This window comes from Neopsephotus bourkii, unplaced genomic scaffold (genome assembly GCF_033783945.1).
Source record: "Neopsephotus bourkii isolate Nb327-2 ecotype Australia unplaced genomic scaffold, CSIRO-AGI_Nbou_v1 NB_593, whole genome shotgun sequence".
Taxonomy (NCBI): Eukaryota; Metazoa; Chordata; class Aves; order Psittaciformes; family Psittacidae; genus Neopsephotus; species Neopsephotus bourkii.
In genome coordinates, this window is record NW_026901094.1 from 2,087,283 (window position 1) to 2,106,056 (window position 18,774).

General features: G+C 44.9%; 2 long non-coding RNA genes across 4 annotated transcripts in view; both read right to left on the minus strand.

Moving 5' to 3' along the window:
• Positions 1-1,441: 1,441 nt before the first annotated feature.
• Positions 1,442-11,319, minus strand: LOC133211353 (uncharacterized). Of its 2 annotated transcripts, XR_009725183.1 has the most exons (4): positions 10,991-11,319; positions 9,916-10,003; positions 2,284-2,359; positions 1,442-1,516 (listed from the first exon to the last, which is right to left on the minus strand). It is a non-coding gene; the product is annotated as an uncharacterized LOC133211353 (long non-coding RNA). The 2 variants fall into 2 exon arrangements; XR_009725184.1 differs by lacking the exon at positions 2,284-2,359 and having other exon boundaries at positions 10,991-11,303.
• Positions 11,320-11,324: 5 nt separating this feature from the next.
• The window catches only part of LOC133211351 (uncharacterized), a 31,831-nt gene continuing 24,381 nt past the window's right edge, over positions 11,325-18,774 (minus strand). The window contains exon 6 of one of the 2 annotated variants that reach the window (XR_009725182.1): positions 11,325-12,449. This is a non-coding gene — a long non-coding RNA (uncharacterized LOC133211351). Of the gene's footprint in view, positions 12,450-14,897; positions 16,281-18,774 lie in introns of those variants that run through there. The other variant, XR_009725181.1, reaches the window with a different exon arrangement.

Consider the following 18,774-nt stretch of genomic DNA (forward strand, 5'->3'; position numbering starts at 1 on the left):
TGATTTGACCACTTTCTTCTTAGGACATTCTCTCCTTTTTATAACATGATGGGGTTTCTCCTGAATTTAAAACATCAATTTGGCCTAACAGGAGGAGAGTGTTCACTCTTCCAAACCATAAAGATCAGAGACTATAAACTGTTGTTTCTTAAATGTTTCATGGCAAAAGGCATTCAAAGCATAACATTAACACAAAGTTTTTCTGTAAAACAATCTGGGAAGTGTAATCTCTGTAAGGGGTTTTTTATGCACCATGGCTAATTGTTCCTGACAGTATGATTTTACATCAGGCATTTTCTGTAAATTCAACACCATTCAAACTTTATGGCAGGTAATATTCCTTACAACTGCTCAAGTCCTGACCATGTCTAAATTACTGTTGCAGAATGATGTTTTTTGGGTTGGGGTTTTTTTAAACTACAAAACACTGGGAGCAAGAGTCATGCAATACAACAGGCTCGTGGTCCCCTTTGCAGCCAAAGGGATGGAGAAGGGGGAGAAGTTTCTAGCCATCAAAGCTGATCATAAGACTCCTTACAATTCAAATTCTAAAACAGTTTTATATGGCTTTGGTATGTCACAATATGATGGAGCCTGATTCAGGATTACTCCATGCTTGCATTCACTGACGGTATCAATGTGAATCTGATGGTGGGTTTTCCAAGCAATTCCCCAAAGGCGTTTGTCCTACAAGCAAAATCTGTGTTTTATAGGAGAACCTGAAACATGGAAAGCTGAGAACCTGTGCACAGACGGATGAGTTTCTGCACAGCACTGTGTGGTTCAGTCTCTGCCCCAGACAGAACTTCTAACTGCACAAGCTGATGTTCCATGGAGGAATCCCACCCACTGACCACAGAGGAGGATTCACCTCCTGAGGTCAGCCATGAGCAGCCTTGCACCCTCAGCCTTACCCTCTGGATTTCCTGAGCTGTGCCCTCACAGCTGTGTTTAGCAGCTGAACATACAGGCCATGCAGAGTCCAAAGCAACATGAGAAAAACCAGTTTCCCTTGGTTAGAAATCCCTGCCCATGCTTTACACCAGTGCCACAGCTACCAGGCTGCTCTGAGCAGTAAAGCCAAGGTTTGTTTCTCTACCGACAGTCTGCAGACATTTCTAATCTGAATCTTTGATGGAAAAAAATGCCAAACAGAAGTTAACTTACTATGGAGCCCATGAGACCAAAAAGATGTCTTTCATACAAGGACCTCAGCTTTCAAAGATGCACCAAGTTACCAAAGCTCTGGGGTTTGCTGGGGTGAATGTCCATTTTGGAAAGAAAAGAGAAGCAATTCAGTGTTGTTTTCTCTTTTATACTCCCACAGCAGGCGTGCATTGATGGACCTACACCATCAGAGTAAGGCTTAAACACCTGATACCAAGAGAACTGTCTGTTTCTCACAAGAAATTCTTCAAACTCACCAAATGGGTTAGGTGAAGCTGGTCCTTCACTGGTGAGATCCTCATACATCACTCAAGGACACGGTCGGCCACTACAAGGAGAGTTCTTGCTCCTGCTATGAAAATGACAGGGGTTTATGACATCTCTCTGACCACTGCTGTACTATTCCCCACAGACTTTACTCTCATCCACATCCTAGGGCCAACTTACACAGAGACTGGGACTGTGGTCCAGCCTCCTTTGCCAGGCTGAATTACTTGTGTATTAGCTCTCATTCATATGCACACACATACACATGAGAAAACCTCCTTTCGCCCAACTCACTATACCTTATAAAATATGAGTTATAAAAACTTTATGGAGCCTGTTCCTTGGAGGGGCTCATTCCAAAGTGCACTACGCAAAACCCAGCTCTTTTATGGCATGGCAGAGAAAGGGCTCACTCTATGCCGAGCTCCTCGTATGAATCAGAAACAGGACTGGGCTTCCAACTGGACCACACAGCCTTGACCGGGTTGCTTCAAGGGCAGCAAACGAATTTGTGTCTGAAGTAAACTGTCAAGTGAGAAAACACTGTTCCTCTCTCCTGTGAATTCCTCCTCCTCACCCCACCGATGCAGAGCTCTACCATGAAGGTCAAAGAGAAGGTGACTGCTGAAGTGTGGGCCTTCTAGGATAAGCACCACAGAGGCATGTCCTTTCCAGAAAACCATGGGTGACCTTAAGCAGCCTTTGCTAGAGGCAAAGGTCTTCACCCAGAGTGACTTCACTCGCATCTGATTCACTCACAGCCGGGAAGGAAGCTCCAGAGCATTGTTAGGAGTAAATGGACAGATCCCATCCTTGAAGGGAGAGTTAGGCTCCTGGCAATTCACATACCTGAGCATAGAAAGTGGGATAATACATGCCCAGAGTGTGATATTCATGAAAACTAGAGAGTAAATCAGGCTCAATGCTGTGAACATATAAAACATTTTATATGGAGGCTCAGACCAAATCCAAACAGCTTCCACTTTTTCTCTCCATTCACCCTCTAAACACTTCAGCTCTGGTTTCATCTTCTGCTCTATTCCGTCTCTACCTTCTCCTTGTTCTATTCTTTTTCTGTTCTTTTTTGAAGATACCACAAATAGGACAGAGCATTCTAAAGAGAACAAACTTGGATCCTAATCTACAGGCAAATCAGGTCTAAGTAGCAAAGCTCTCCTAGCACAGGATTGAATCTCATCACCTTTCATGGGACTGTAGCTTATTGGCTTTGCCAAGGCTCTCGTGCTGTACCTACTTTTACCATTTCTGAGCTAGATTCTCAATTTAGGTGATCTGAACTAGTTCAACCTCAGATTTATTTTACACTTGTTCAGCAAATCGGTTTCCTTGGTGCAGGGTTGAATTATTCATTACTGCTTTTCCTAGGATGCAAAAGTTCCTAAAAGGTTTCTTTCTTGTATAAAGCATTTTCATGTTTGAGTATTAATTTTTAAAACCTCCTCTAAATCCACAGTACTTTACAGTTGTTTGCCTGAACCTCTGCAAATGCATCACTAAAGCTTGTGAGTCCCTGCACGCACACACACATGGACTTACACAAACAGGTGCTTACATATTTAGTCCCTATCTTCCTATTCTGATACTCACTCCCCAGGCCGAGTGCAACAACCTGCCAACATGTATTTACATACATCCTTGCTGAGAAACGCAACTCAGAGTCTGCGAAGCTGAAGGCAGACAAGAAGTCTGCAGCTTAAGCAGTGGACTCATGTTCAGAAGGCCTTTACACACTCCATCCTCCAGCACTACCAGACACCACGAGGTAGGGCTCCTGGCCTGAAAACGGTTCTTTAGAGTTCGAGGAGCAAACCTTATCCCACATGCAGGTAACACTCAGGAAGTAAATACTGGCATCCTCCCTGTGTGCAGTATAAAGGCAACACTGGCTTCTTGACCAGGGCTCAGCCAGGCTGTATGGCTGCATGCAGATGTCCTTTCTCTTCTCCTATCTGCTCATTCTGCTTTGTATGCCCTCCTCTGCTGGGAAATGGAGTCTCTTAAAAGTTTCAGCAGCTCCATGAGGTCACTCCAGCTACAGAAAGCTGTAAAAACTGCTGGGTTGATGGCTCAAGCAGCCACAGGTCTTTTTCATTACAGAACAGATATAACCCTATGAAATTATTATAATAATAACATCATTTATTTCAACAGGACTGAAGAAAAAAAGCTTTATGATGGTGTTTTATACGCAACATGTGCACTATAAATATTTCCATAAAAACATGCATTAAAATATAAAGTTGGCAAAAAGAAATCAAACGTCAGGAGGAAAAAAAAAACGTCCAGTTAAAGAAGCATTAAACCATAAGCCATGGAATAGTGAATAATGAGCCCTTGCCAGTTGTGGCAACAGGCCTCTTTTTCTCTGGTTTCAGCTACTTCCAAAGACAAAGATAGGAGCCAAGCTAGCCATGGAGAAAGTCCCTGATAAACTCCTAGGCCACACTTCCCTAGTCTGTCACCTTCCTTATTACTGAGAAAATACCCTGCCCTTTCCATGACAGTACCAGCATCCCTTCCTCTGCCTGCAGGGAAGACCCAGTCAACACTGGGGCTTCACTGCAGTCAGTGCTGCCAATACCAACAGTGAGAACCAGCCCTTCATGAAATGCTAAGTCCTGAAACCAGGACATCTTCCCACTCATGGGAGTGGGGACAGGACACAAAGGAAGTGATCAGCCTAAGGTCTTGTGGCTGAAACGGAAGCTGAACCCAGACCTCCTGAGATCCATCACAGAGCGAAGACAAGCCCGTGTAGGGCTGCCCTTGGCATTCACTTGATAAAAGAGCCTAGAGCTGTGACCAGGTTTCTGACACCTGCGGAGTGTGCTTTGCAACTGCACTTCACACAGGAGCTATCGATGCTGAAGGAAATACTGTGCCTTTAAGGTCTGCAGCAGGCAGAGAGAGCTGCACCCACAGCTCTCCTGTGTTCGCTCTCCCCCTCTTACAAAACAGCTTAAGGGGTCACAGTTATTGATCCTCTCTGGCTCCAATGATAATCACAGAATCCCAGACTGGTTTGGGTTGGAAGGGACCTTAAAGCTCCTCCAGCTCCAACCCCTGCCACAGGCAGGGACCCCTTCCACTGGAGCAGCTTGCTCCAAGCCCCTGTGTCCAACCTGGCCTTGAGCACTGCCAGGGATGGGGCAGCCACAGCTTCTCTGGGCACCCTGTGCCAGCGCCTCAGCACCCTCACAGGGAAGAGCTTCTGCCTAAGAGCTCAGCTCAGTCTCCCCTTGGGGAGGTTCAAGCCATTCCCCTTGGCCTGTCCCTACAGGCCCTTGTCCAGGTTTCCTGCAGCCCCTTTAGGCACTGGAGCTGCTCTAAGGTCTCTCTGGAGTCTTCTCAACAAATTAAGCTGTCTTTTGCTGGCTGCACATGACCAGGACCTCTTGGGTACCAAAGCCCCGGCCTGAGCAGCCCCACGGTAGCTGGGAGCGCTGACAGTGTGGCTGCCAAACCCCAGCAGGCATTGCTGACACCAGCCAACACCCTCACAACAAAATTCTGCTTCCCAGGCCAATTCTGCTGTAATACATCATCCCCAAGCGAACTTGTCAGATTGGTTTGTCTACAAATATGTTCACACTTGGAAATCTCTCCCTTCTGTGAACAGCAATCCATTAAACATGCATCTCTCTGTTTTCCCCATCTCGCTCTCTGTACAGAAAACCAGTTCTCTCTTTTTGTCCTCAGTAAATGCCTATTCCATGTTTTTGCATGTTTTAAATATTCACGCATACGAAAGAAGCTGTAAAAACATTGCAGGGCTTATTTATTATTTAGTGTACACACTTCTCCCTGCAGAACACCAAAATAAAAAACATTTTAGTCCTTTTTTTTTCATTTCCTTTGTATTTGATTTCCATTACTCTGCTCGTTAAAGTTTAAAAACTGCTTTGTTTCCTGACAGTTGGGATTTACGTGTCTTCTTGTCAGGCAATACAAGTGTACCTGTGGACATGATGGCAGAGGTGGGGGTGAGATGCTGTGGCACCTTCTGGCTTGTCATCTAAGGGTCCTGTGTGCAACACAAAGCTGGAGCCACGCTGGCATGCAGGAGGTGCTCAGAGCCTTCAGGTGAGAGTACTGACCCCAGAGGTTAAAAGAGCCCCGAGTTCAGATACGAAGCCTACAGCTATTAAAAGATAAACACAAGGACACTTTACTGCCAACAATAAAATCTCTGGAGTAAATATTGCCACACGTCAATCTTTCCACCAGAGTCACCTGATTCCCCGTTTTAAGGCCAGCTCACGAAGATGACTCAGGATAACTCTTAAGCATAGCAAACCAAAGAACGTCACACAGTCATTTCCCCATCAAATCCTAACAACTGCCTGGGCTCTGGCATCTCTTCCGGAATGAGACATCCAAAGGCTGCAAGAGATGGAGAATTCACCACGTCCTTCTTGGGGATTCCAATGTTAAATTATCTTACAATTCCAGACTGGTCTGGGTTGGAAGGGACCACCTAACCTAAATCTCCCCTGTTTAAGTTTGAACCATTATCCCTTGCCCTGTCACCCTAATGAAGAGCAGCATCCTTGTAGGCCCCCTTCAGACACTGGAAGGCTGCTTCATCCTCAGATGAGTGCACTCTACTTTCTGTTATTCTCCCAGTGCTGTAACACTCCACAAATCCCTCATTCACTCCAAGAATTACATACAAGCCCTGTATGTTGGAGCTGAAGCTGAGGTCAGATAGTGGGCTTAACTTTTCTGAGCGCTCACCCCCTAGCAGCAACCTCATAACCCACTAGTGCTCTCAGGCAAGTGTGTTCTCTGCACACACAGCAATGCAGGTGACCTTGTGTCACCATCACCAGTGTGTTTCAATGCTGACCTGAGACCACCCAAGGGAGCATGCTGTGGGCTCCCGCTCTGACACTGCTAATGGTGCTGCCAGCAGGTACGGGCCTTCCAGCAGCCTGGGCATCCTTCCATCAGGATCTGGGCTGCAACCAAAAACTCTGTTCACATAGGTCACTCAACAGACCTCACTACCAACCTGGGCTGGATTCAAATGCCTGCCCCAGTGTGAAAAGAGCTGGATCTTGTAACCGGTGCCATAAAACAGTGACTAGCTTTTAAAAAAGAAGTTCACTGCTTCTGGAATCAGATGGTTTTGTGCTTGTTCCATGTGACAAGCAGCAGTGATACACGGTGAAAGGCATTTCAGAAAGCGGCAGGCAATACAGCTAGGTTTTAGCATATTTATATGCTACTTTATAATATCGAAGCTAAACAGCACATTGTAAAGCATCTTATACGTGCTATGCAAACACTACCTTATTATGTATTGTTGAATATCATCTTGTCTTGCCAGGGAGCTGACTGGGTAACTTAAAATACACTTTCTGTTGTTTTATTGTGTTTCCTCCCCGAAGAAGTGCATATCCTTTCTCATCCTGACTTGGAGGTGTGCACACACAACACACAGCTTTAAATACTAAATCCTTGCCCCCACTCCCAGAAAGAAACAAATTATTTCTCCTCCCCTTCCTGATCTAAAGGAATCCTATCATGTCAGGTAACTCAGCTGTACCAACATGAAACTGATCTGAGAGAATTAACCCGAGTCCCCTCACTTCACAGTGGGCTCAATCAGGACTTCACTGATGTGAGGAATGCCATTATTAAACGCTTTTAGCTGAGTCTGAAATGAAGGAGAAATTTCTTTATGGCCACCTCCTTTGTTCAAAGAACAATAGGCATTTTCTGGGAGATACTCCTCATTTTCTACTTCTAATTTTCCTTGAGCCTTCACACTAACACTGCTCCCAAAGCATGGCAGAATATGCTACGCTGTTAAATGCTAATGGCAACCAGAGCAGTGACTGCCTCAGGATAGTATAATTAGAAACTTCAGCAATGCAGAGGATTATTTAGAAGGTGAGATGTCAGGAACTCTGGGCCCTGCTGCTGCCAGTGGCCTCTGGTGTGTGCCAGAGATCCAGACACCCTCCGTGCTCCTCCATGCTCCCATCAAAGATGACTCCTCTCTCAACAGCCTTGTAACTGAAGTACTGCACTGAAGCTACATAAATCAAAGCACGTAAGTGACTGTGGCCCACATCTAGAAGCTCCCTCTGCTCTGAGGTTTATTAGCTAAGCAGCACAGATGTGAGCCTCCTATTCCATTGTGAACTCAGGACTGGGAGGCAGAGTTGTTTGTAGTTCTGTGTTTGTAGCAGTCAGGTCAGTAAATGCAATAATAACAAAGTGCTTCCTCGTTCTCCATGCAAAGCATGCTAAAATGCTGCTCTGTGTGTGCACGAGTGTATGTCTGTGAGTGTGACTTGAGCACTAAATGCTATATAGGCAAAGAAGCATAAGAGTAATACTGCAAGACAGAAAGAATAGAAAAACACAAAGAACAGGATTCTGGAACATTTCAGTATCCTGTTGACTCATGAGATTGAAGCAGACAGGTACAGCCCAAAGACAGCATGATCTAAATGTGGGCCAAGCTCTAACACACAGCAGGAATGTCTAATTTTAGTCTGTCCAGTTTTGGCAATGTCACCTTTAATTGCATGGCTCATTTGAATTGTAAAACACCTTTAAAAACTAACTAGTAAAAGGAAATAGGCCATATTTTCTAGACTAACAGTCATATTCAATTTTAACTGCAACAAAATTGGTTTTAAACAGTTAATGCACATTAGGACTTGAGTTACCAGAGAGAAAACATGGCCTGCAACCCTACATGCAGATGTTTCAGCCCTATAATTGAGGCTGCATTCACATCATTTCATGGCAGTGCTGCTGCAAACTGTTTTGTAGGACCCACGATTTACTGGTCTGGGTTCTTGCCAGCTAACAAGCTGCAGACTTTGACACTGTGTGGGTTGGAGTGACCTGCATTTGAGAGTTTCACACACGGGACTCCACGATGCTCTGGTCAACGTGAGAAGGAAAAGCGCCAGGACAAGGACACGGACCCCTGTGAGTGAGGCTGGGTGTCCACGGCACAGGGGATAGGAAATGGCCATGCTGTAGTGAGCAGTGTCATTTACAAGTCTGATTGTCTGAAGAGTTTGGACACTAAAAGTAGAGTCTATTTAGGAAGGAGGCTGTTGTGCCAATGTAGGGTTTGAGAATAACCTAAAACTCTTCTAGCAAAAGAGAAGATTTTCTCAGTGCCTGGCCTGAAGCCAACAAGGTGTTTTTCATCAGCTCCAGAGAGGCAGGATTTTATCCCACATAGAGCACATGGAGCAATGATCAAAATTGGGGATTTTGTGAATGAAGCCCAAGTAAGCAGCTGGTGGAATCACTGAATACGCATGAGAAGACACTCGCAGCAAAGTGCTCAAAGACACTCGCAGCAAAGTGCTCACGGTTGGCAGAGGAAGAAACATATTGGGAAGTGCATTTAAATAATCCTCACACTGGTGAAATAATTAGCCACCATCCTGGAAGCACAGGCGTGAGGACTGGGCTACTTTGTTAGGAGTTCTAGTCTTGATTAGCCAGAGCCCAATTCAGAGCCAGTTTCCTCAAGCACCCCCTGGTTCTGCACTAGAAGGGCTACAATCGGAGAGCTGCAATTGCAGGAAAAGTGCTGTACGGCTTTTGCAAGAGCAAAATCCTGCTGAGCCAGTGATGGAGGTGAATATTTAAGGACTTTGCCACTAGCATAACCTGTGCTGCCACCTGAAACACACTTGACAAAGAGCGCTTTTTTGTTGCTGCTGATTGTGCTGCACACATAAACTAGGGAATCTTCCTGGAGAAATGGCTCTCTGCCTCCCTCTAGAGAGATTTGTGGGGTAGGCACAAGTGTGAAACTCCTTTTGTTAGCATGAAGTTAACAGCTTTTAACTTGCTCTTTAGCTCTTCCGAAAACATTTCTGAACCACACACACCACCAGGGCCGATAACCTCTCAGCTGAGCCCCTCCATCGAGTCTGTGCTGTGGAGCCCACATGCAGCACAAGAAGGACCCTTGCCATGAACCTACAGACAAACTTTGTGCCTGCAGAATGCCCAGCACAGCCAAATCACAGCATCGTAGCAAATCACAGAATCCCAAACCAGTTTGTGTTGGAAGGCACCTTAAAGCTCACCCAGTTCCAACCCCTACCATGGGCAGGGTCACCTTCCACTAGAGCAGCTTGCTCCAAGCCCCTGTGTCCAACCTGACCTTGAGCGCTGCCGGGGATGGGGTAAACTTGCTGGGGCATCTGAAAAGGCACTTTTATGGGCCCATTTTCTTATACAGGTACCCTGGTAGGTACCCCAGAGCCCCCTTCTGATAGCAAGTGGCAGCGCTGGAATAGGCCATTGGTTCTAGCACACTCAAAATGGCTAAAGTTTGCCTTTACTGCAGAGCAGGGGCCCAGCAGAAGCCCTGTACATGTGGCTGCCTGTCTGCCCCCACACCCCCTCACTCACAACAGGCAGCAACACAAGCAGCTCACAGCAGGAATTTGTAACCAAAACCATCACCTCTTATTCTCTTCAGTCCTGATTTCACAAGGTTTCTAAGGACACGTCTAAATTCAATCTCCAGAACTCTGAAACGATCCCAGGAGACCTAGTTACACAGAAAAAAGATTATTCAGATACCTGTATCTTACAAAAATCACATACATCTTGAATGAGTTTCTCATTGGAAGTAATTGCTCAAACCACTTTAGTAAACACCACTTCATCTGGGGCTTTCTGAAGAATCTCCATTTTCTTTTGAGTACCCTTGATACTTGAAGTCTTCTCTCAAGACACAAGTCACATTTTTCCTCCTCCTAATGCATCACTTCCCTTGAGAGGTGTCCAAAACGTGATGCAAAATCTTAGGTGGACTAAATTCTGTTCTTTCCCCTTAAGCCTAACGAGTCATTAAGAAAGGCAAGTGGGAAATAGCCTGGCAATTAAAAACAGAATATGGAGGAAAAGTAATGCATCCTTGGACTGTAATTTAGAGAATTTATTGGTCATAAAACCTTGATGAGTTATTCTTATGACAAAACCTGTAATAAGAAGGAAAAAAAAAGATAAAAATAATGAACTCATTTGTATGACAGCAATTGTAACAAGTATAGGGAATGACAGAACCCTGCTTTGGAAGGATTTAGCTTCATAATTACAATCATATTGCCATATAATGCCATTGTTTTGGTAACAAGATTGTCAGTTTTGCCTTGAAAACCTTTCCACTGAAACTACTTGCACCTTATCTTTCAAAAAATCAAACACCTCTCTTGTCTCCTGTGAAGCAAAATGCTGGGAGCTGTGCAAAAGATTTCCATAGGAAAACCAGAGAGTGATGCCATGAGTCCGTGGTAGGCTCTGTCTGCGGATGGGGTATGCGGAGGTCTGCAAGTGGGATCTGTTGGGGTGGGACTGCAGAATGAAGCAGTCTCCTGTATGTGCGAAGGGCCTGGGAAGTAAGGGTGTCTCACAACAACAGCAGGCAGATGAAAATAAACCAGTGGGGTTCATCCACCAAACGAAAATTCTCCTGTTCAGTTACAGGAACAGCAAGGGCTGCAGGGTCAGACCTCTGCGTGCTGAGGGTACCCACCTTAGGTGTTCTGTTCCAAGCCTGCACAGGATGGAGCCTAGCTGAGCCTGGGGAGGAGCAGGGGCTGCCCTTTGGAAGGACTTGCCATCCCTTTGTACAGTATCTGGAGTTACTGCATCTGAAGTACCGCAGGAAGCAGGAAAAGAGAGATTTGAATTAGACCCTGCAGATTGAATTTCAGAATTAGAAACTAGATCCTCCTGAAAACCCACCTGCAAACAAGCTCAAAGCACAGCCAGTTCTGGGACTGAGATTTAACCTATCACTTCTACCCAAACCACCACCCCTCCTGCACTTCCTCCCCATTTCATTTCTTTATGTATCTCCCCAGGAGACAGACTCAGTCTCTGATCCATGTTTCAGCGCCGAGCAGTCCACAAGCACACAAAACCCAAGCAGCAATAAAGAGAGGGACCTGCAGCAGCGTGTAGTCAATAATACATGCTGCCACCTCGCCCAGCTAAGTGACAGTGTTTCTCCATTGCATGTGTCAAGGCTCATTTCATTTCCCAAGCAGCTAGTGTCCTGACAGGCGGGTGAGTAACACCTTCGTGGTACTTGATGTATTTAATGGGTGCCTATGAGCTGGTGGGAAGCTGGGGTCCTCCCAGACCCGTATGATCTCTTCCAGAAATAAACATCAGTTGGAATGGAAGGGCTCTGATAGGCACAATCTGTTAGCAGCAAATTGAACTGTCACCCTTGTATGTCATGTTCATTTGGCTGATTAAGGAGATATTAATCTACTGTCATTGTTACAGTATCTGTCATCCCGGGGAGAAAAAAAACCCAAGGATATGCAGCCAGCTTTTCTGGAGATATATATACACACAGCCAGGGAAGGCAGAGGTGTGCAGAATACAAATGAAACTCTCATCTGCTACAAGTATTGAACCAACGACAATTGATCACAGAGGCACGCACAGAGCAAGCCATGGGTCCTGCTTCAGGTGATGCTGAACCTGGGTTCTGGCTAGTTTTGACTACAAAAATTCTGCAAATTCTGAGCAGTCAGGCTTTGCCTCCTCAGAGTGCAAACAGCTTTAGCATCTGTACCATGGGTACGATAAGCTGCTATGATAAGGAGTTTCTGACCACGTTTTGTTATTTCAGGAGGCAACATCAAATCCCTTCATTGCTATCTTTGGTAAAGGAGTGTGGGGACACTCATTATTTTTGCTTGAAATGGTGAACAAGCCTTGCATTAAAGCCTTTTTTGTTCCTCAAATACCAGGACCTCTTTCCAAAATACACGGCATGGAATATGTGGCAGGTAACACATACCCAGAGCAAACCTGCTACTCATTCAGCAGCACTGCAAATCCCAATCTCAGCTCATCTGCCAGACCACCTCTTCCTTTCTTCTCCCTCTTTGTGCCTTCTCTGCCTGTTTTGCTGAATTTCCCTCCCAAAGCAACTCCTACATCCTGTTGCCAACCCATCTTTTCCACCATTTTACCTGAAAAGAGATCAAGAGAGCTTGGTAATGATTTCGAAAGCAGAAGTTAGGCTGTATAAAACTTAATGATGCCACATCTGCTACGGAATAACATTGCACTGAATGTGGTCTGAGGATTAACGCAAAATGCCTCCAATTTAGGGGAATTAAGAGGAGTGTTGACTTACAGCAGCACATAGTTAATGAGGGAACATTGACTGCAGATCACCTCAGAGGAAATGATAAAGGAACAAATTCATTTCTAGCGTATACAGAAACAACTCCCACTGCCATTCACTTGCAAACCCCGGTAAATAAATCTAAACTTCTGGGCTGCTTCACATGGAGATAGCTGAGGGTATCAATGTCAGTGCTGGTTAGCAGAACCCCTTAATGAGAGGCAGGCTGCCACAGCCTTTATTTAAGAGCACAGCTGCCATTAAAGCAGGATTTTAATGAATATGCATACACAAAATCTTGTCTGCACAGGGGCTTACTCATTTTTGTAGTGGGAACATTAATACAACCTGAAAAGCTCAAGAATACATCATTAAACATAAGCTGCTAGTTCCACATTTTCTCAGATGAGAATGCATGCATGCTAAAGCCCTGCACCCTCCTCACTTTTGCAACAGTCCTCATAGTTTATGTTTGAATCAATAACTATTTTAATACGGGGAATTTAGAAAAGTTTGATTCAAATTCCTTTGACACAGTTCCATCAACATCCAGTTATAGAGCCATTCTGCATATGACTCATTAAATATTTAAAAGATTCCTATTATTGAATTAACTATTTATTGATTTATAATTTAAAAGATTTATGCTTGGCCATTAAAAAAATTCCAAGCTGACTTTCACTTAAAGAGATGTCAGGTGCCATTTGCTGCTAGTGAATGTCTAATGTACCCTTTTCACCCCTGGAGTGAAGAAAGGACAATTACTCAAAGGACCTCTGGTTCAATATTCATACTGTTTAGATGCTGAGGTCTGTGGTTGTTTTTTTCCTCCTGCGGCATTAGGTCATGCTCAGCAGCGTCTATCCATCCATCCCACAAAACCTCAGCCTCCATGGAAATGCACAGCTTGTAGTTTCTCTCCTGTTACATTTATTGATTTGCATCCCGGATGAATTTTGCAGGCCATGAGACTTCCTGGTTATATTCTTGCAGCAGTGATGCTCTTATACTGAAATCCTGCATGCAAAAGGATAAACACACATGGATACAGACACCCACAGCGGATCCCTCTATCACTGCTCTTACAGGGCCCAAATCAAAAAGCTTTTCAGACTGGGAGCCTTACCTGTGGAAAATAATGGGTCTTTCCAACATTAAGAATGAATTTAAGAGCTCTGCTGAATTGGGACCACAGAAATGAAAATACAAGCTTAGCACTGTAACATTAACTCCCAACTTCAAATCCAACACTTCCCAGGCTCTGGCTTTGTTCTTCCATAAGGAGCTGGAGGAAGAAATATTAGTATATTGCCTTTATTTAGCACCTTTAATCTGACGCTCACCCTCTGCTTTACCAACATTAATTACTGAAATCTGGACAAGCCCCCAAGGGGTGTCTATTATTATAACACTCCCTTTACAAATGAGTAAACTGATGCACAGGAAGGTTAAGTCCCTTGCTGAAGGCCACACAAAGAGTCCACACCAGAGCCAGCTCCAGCCTTCCAGAGAAGAAAAGGAGGATAGAGCAGAATAAATGCACTGTCTGCCCTCCCTGGACAAACCCATGGGATTTCTAAATACAGACAGAAATACTCCTTGGATCTAATGGAAAAAAGGAACACAAAACATGGGAATGACTTTTTTCTGTACACAGCGAGTAAGGGTCTGCTTCAGATAATGATCTCTCACTGTTTGTTTTACTTTTGACTTTGGGGACCTAAGTTTTAGTGATACGCATTTTTCTACAAGCCATTCTTGGCTCTCTATCAAAACCACCCGGAGTAATTAGCACAGGTCTGTCAGACAGAACTAGAGAGGGTAATGTATTATACTGTAGAAATTGTTGCTCCAGTTTCCCCAATCTGTGAATTATAAAGAAAGATCTCTCTGACTTGAAAAGGCTGCTTGCTCTAAGTAGTAACTATTTCAAGTCTGCCACGCAGCTTTCCCAGTGGTATTGCTGGGGGTTAGGGATTAACCCTAGAACAAATAATTTTTGGCACATCAGACACAAACCTGTAATAAATTGAGTTAAAACTGAAAGAAGGGAAAAAGAAGGTATTGCGGAGCCAGAGAAAAGGAAGCTCACTCCAGTGTGATACAGGAGAATACACAAACAAATACATACACATGCACATATGTGTATATATATGTCCATCTTGTCTTTAGTCCTCATAAACGGGCATTGGAAAGCAACACTGGGACTCTGGCAAAGGTACAGGTCAGCTCAAATTAGAAAGGAAAAGGTGAGGCTCAGACCAGCGAACAGCATATTTCTCCACCAGCAATGAAACCTAGACCTGCTATTTCAGTTATAGCTGTTCAGATCAAGGCCTCCATGTTCTGCAGGATCCCTGCTGGCCACAGACAAGGAACAGACTTTGCCACTCACGTCCCCTTGGAAGAGCCTGCAAGGCACCCACTGAATGCAGACAAATTCAGATCTACCCTTTCCCTTCTCTGCTGCAAAACGGGAATAGCGGTTCCCACTAAGAGGGTGTTTTATGGGTGTGCATTTTCTGGAAGTGGAAGGAGCTCTATATGCTCAGGATGTTACTGCAGACAATAGTGCACAACTGGCCACAGCTGCCAAGACTTTTGCCTCCTTAGTTTTCTCTCCATGGACGATGGATCCAGAGCAATGCTCTCTGCTATGGCATTTCTTTCCCAAGCAGTGGGTTCGAGCTGTTCACAGGCTTGCAAGTCCTCTTCTGACCCACTCAGGGAATGATAGGCAGTGATTTATTTTAAGCACTGACATCCCCACTTGGGAAGAGGTTTGATCTAGAGCTGCCATTCCCTGTGCAGTGCCAGGAGGGGCGTGTGGGACCAGGCCTGGCAGGGCTCAGAAGCTGCGATCCAGTTCCCAGTGGAGCTCCTCCTCACCTGGTGCTCAGCAGGATCTGAAAAAGCACGAGCAGACAGTTCTGGTATGAGTAAGGAAGAGAAGAAGATTCGCCCCTCCAGGGACAATGCTGACAGACAGGCTCTGTATCAGCTCTGTCACTCGTAATGGACTGGAAACTGAAACGGAGTCAAATCAAGAGCCTGTGCTCTCTACAGAGAGGAACTCCCCAGCAGTCTAAGATAACCCATCTGCCCTGCCAGCCCTGATACAGCTGCATGATCACAACTTGTTGGCTGTGCAAGGCAGAACTCACAATGAATAGATTCCCAGTGGATTTTACATTAAACCCTTGGCCATTCAGGCAGTTCCTCTGGCTGTCACACAGCACCTTGGCCTCCCCAGCCATACATCAAGCACCAACACTGCGCAAGTTTATAAATGTGAACGACACACATTTCAGAGCCAGACCAGAGCTACCTGGATGTTTCAATCTGGATACCTCCAGTCCAAGGGACTGTACTCCCTGCTTCTGCTTTGGACACTCCTCAGTCTGTGCCAATACCATCAGCTACGGTATCAGATGCTCATGCAAATTTCAGGTGCTTCTCAGAACTTCTCTGACAAACCTGATCCCATCAGGAAACAGACTCTTCTCTCTGCTTTTCAGATGAACCTGTTGCAAATGTTCTCGACCTGCAGGCATGTTTATCAATAATGATCAGGCAATTTCAGTGCCGTCAATACCCCTCAGGGCTCACAATCCCCAAAGGCAAGTGCTTCCCGCTGTTCACAGGCTTTGCTTGACCCAGGATCCAGAAGTCACTGCCAAGGTAAAGATAAAGCTGTGAGTATGTAATTTAATATTAGGCAATACACATCACTGCAGAAAACTTGGATCTGAACACTGAACAGCCCAAAATACTTGTTCTGTTATTTATAGCCATAAATTGCCCTCATTTACAAGTTTTATAATATTAATCCTAGGTAGCCATCACAGCAGGAAATACAACGTGTCATGCTGCATCTTCAAATCAAATCAAGTATTATGGTACGCTATACAATGCTTACTTACACACATGCAGTCATACAGACTAGTCAGGAACGTATGCAGGAGTAGTAACTATATTGCTTTGATATCTTAAGTACCTGTGAATTACAACACTGCTATGTAAATACATGCATACACAGAGACTGACAGACTGGAAAGGATACATACATGAATAGGCTAATTCAAAATGAGTGAAGGCAAAATGAGTGAAGGCAAAATGAATTATTCACTGAAGGGTTTTTATCTGCATTATTCACAGGCTGCATTGGAACACAATTACCCACTTGGTCAGTAGACCTCTGCCCCAAGTTTACTGTGCTGGACTTGCTGAAGAGACAAAAAAGGTTATTCCACAAATCCAGGTTCATCCCAGCTTTGCATTTAACAGTAATCACTGCCCACCAAGATGAACAGAATATCATTCAGTGACTGAGAAAGCAAGTCATGATGAAGAAGCTGTTGGAACAGGAAGCAGCCGATTTCCCAGGAGCCCCGTAAATCCACCTCTGATGTCCTTTCAAATTCTCTGTTATTGCTGCAAAAATTGCAAACCCCAGTTAAGAGGTGAAGCAGCTGACACGCTCCTTTACCAGGGAAGAACTGTGACCTGGGTCTGCCTGTGCAAACTGGTTCAATGCACTTAGCAGATACAGCCAAAGAGAGAGACCTCTTCCTCGGGGCAATGGATGTGTGATGCACGCCGGGATCAGCCTAAGTTCAGCATCTCCCTGCCTTCGTTTTGCCTCCCTGTTAACACTTAGCACCCTTGTGCTCTCCCACAGCATCCTTCTCCTGCAGCATCTTACTCTGGAGACTCCAAACTTTCACATGCCTGTAACGCTGAGAGCCAGGAGCACCGTGCTGAAGGGTCCTTCTGCGCAGTACATTGCTCCTAAGGTCCCAGTGACAGCACCCACGGGTCTCTGGGAGCAGGCAGCCATCCAGCCAAGAGAGCTCTCAGACCATAGCATTTATTTCATTTTATTCTGTTTATTTTAAGTTGACTAATTTATACTAAATTAGGGCTGATGCTGTTCTGGGTATTCTGCCAAGTTTTAAATGGAGCCACCCAAGCACAGGAGGCCAGGTACCATCTCAGAGCAAGGTGACAGCTTCTGTGAGCTGCAAAGCAGGTAGAGGCAGATCCACAAACAGGACATAAGAGCAGGTGGTTAGCTACTTGTTTAAACATCTCCTGATTCTCCACACGTGTTGTGACCCACAACTAGAGCCACTGCAGCTGTCAGCAGCACAGTAGCCCATCAAAACACTCAAGAAAATATGATTTTCACAATTCAGATCCATATTCTCCAAGTGTAGGGAATCTGGGATCAATTTTCAGCTCGGTTACAGACACAGCACCTTTCTGCAGAGGAGCTGCTCTCCCTGTGACAGTTGAGCACTCACTGATGATGTGTGCACAGCTTGCTTTGTTGGCCACGTAACCTACTTAGGCTGCAAGGTAACACCACAGCAACTATTTTCCACAGTAAGGATCTCTTGACATAAATGCCTCACCATGACATTAAAAATGACAGTGTTGAGAAACTGATAACCAGCATGTGATTCTTGAAGAGGCTCAGAGAGTGGAGGTTACAGTGTCCACACATGGACTTTGTTTGCTATCGTGCTGAGACACTAATTTTTCAGTATCAAAAACTGCCTTTTCTTCATGTGTGTTGAAGCATTATTAATTTTTGACTGTACTCTATTTTTTCACTACAGAAGAATGAAAAATAGGTTTAAACCCACAGTTGTCTCAACATTTTTGTTGCCATGCTTCCCTCCCTGTGTGTCACTTCTGTATGAAATATTTCTGTGCATGCAAAAGTGCACTGTGCTGCTTTCCGTAACAGCACCAGGGAGTCAAAGGCACTGCTCATCCTGGAATACACTCCCCTTCCATGCACCAGACTAAGATTCTTCCTGAGAGGATGACAAGCACCTACTGTATTTCTGTGCTGGGGAAAGAGACACTTCTAAATCCAGCTTTCAGAGCCAATGCTTTAGCTTGAGTAAATCCAGGCAAACAAGGAAAATGCTTTTTGCCCTTCGCATGTTATTGCTGGTTGATGGAGATGCCATCAGTTCTCTGTGTTCAGTGGTCCTGGAGCAGCTGCTTCTGCCATCAGGCACAGCCAGTCTCCATCGGCGATGCTGGAGTTGAGGAACACAAAACACACTTCAAGCAAGAGGTCACATTTACCAAATCCTAGCCATGCATGACTTGACTATGTGAACAGCCATTCTTATGTTTCTTCATCAAGG